Consider the following 1,455-nt stretch of genomic DNA (forward strand, 5'->3'; position numbering starts at 1 on the left):
TATTGACTCTCCTCCCCCTTTTTACCCCGGCATATGTTCTGTTTCTGTGTCTAGGACTCAAATTATTTACTGGGCACATAGGCTTCAGATTATAAAAATGCTGTTAACAAGGACCCACAAAAATACATTAGCCTAAGTAAAACAGTTTTAGTTTCCTTTCAGGTGGCAGTCCAGAAGTAAGCAGTTTTGCTGTACTGAGACCGTAGCTTCCATGTCTGAGTCCGAGGGCTTGCTCTGGTGCACATCTGAGTTAACAGGAGAGGGTTCCAGGGAAGCACATGCTGAAATCCTGAGGCTAATACGTGGAATTAGCATTTTATCACTTTTGGTCCTTTCCTGTTAGCTTTTTCTTTTGTCTTGAGACCATATGTAGCTGCAAGGTAAGCTACAAAGTGCTAGTCCGTATCTGTGTGGTCACAGTGCCCAAAAAAGTTAGTACCACAGAAGAAATGGAGAAAGGACCTGGAGAAGCAGTCTGCCACACTACGAAATACTGGCCTAATGGGACACAGGGAGAAACAACTTGTATTTTAGAGATTTGCTCCTATCTAAAAGTAATGTACCCAAGGTAGGCACATATATCAGGTAAGTACCTACTTTGTGCCAAGCACTTTGTAATCAGTTTGCAAGTATTGACTCAATTCTGATGACCATAAGCATTCTGTCCATTTTAATACAGGTGAGGAAACTGAAGCACTTGATTCTCCAGGATAACCCCTGATTTGTGGAGCTGGGATTCTCACCAAGCTCGTAGCTTCAAAGGTCTAACTTCTGTGCTCTTCTGCCCCTCTCTACCGTGTTACTTCCTGCAGAATTGTTAGCATTAAAAAATTCAAACTAAAATATACATTTGAAGAGGATTGGTTAATAAGGAATATCACAAATCACTTGTGCTGATGTGCTTATCCAACGGGTTTTTCATAATAGGGACATAGCATAATTGACATGCTTGGTCCATTTGTGACAGGCCCAATAATAGGGACAAGGTAAAACTAGTTTTGAGGGCTTCTGGTCAAGATGGCGGAGTAGGTAAATGCCGTGCTTGCCTCCCTGTTAATAGCCACACTAAAATTATAACTAAACTACCTAATAGCCATCATTGGGAGTCACCTGACCTGAAGTCTAGCTGAACAAAAGTTCTACAATGGGGAACAGAAGAGGCCACCTCGAGACAATAGGATAAAAAAACTACAAACTGGTTCTTTGGAGAGAAAAAAATTCTCATTGGGCTCTTGAATAAGAAAAAGCAAAAATTGAGCAATATTAGAGTTGAGAAAAGAAATAGAACCCTGGATGTAGGAGCAGTTAAAAGAATTACAAGAAAATATTGATTTGTTCAAAATGCTTTCAAAACATGTAATGCTTTTAGTTGCAAAATTCTTTAAACTGATCTAAGTAAAAATGGAAACTCAAATATTCCAATCACCATAAAATTGGAAAGGAGATTAAAATTCT

The sequence above is a fragment of the Pteropus vampyrus genome, unplaced genomic scaffold (assembly GCF_000151845.1).
Source record: "Pteropus vampyrus isolate Shadow unplaced genomic scaffold, Pvam_2.0 Scaffold145, whole genome shotgun sequence".
In the NCBI taxonomy this organism is placed as follows: Eukaryota; Metazoa; Chordata; class Mammalia; order Chiroptera; family Pteropodidae; genus Pteropus; species Pteropus vampyrus.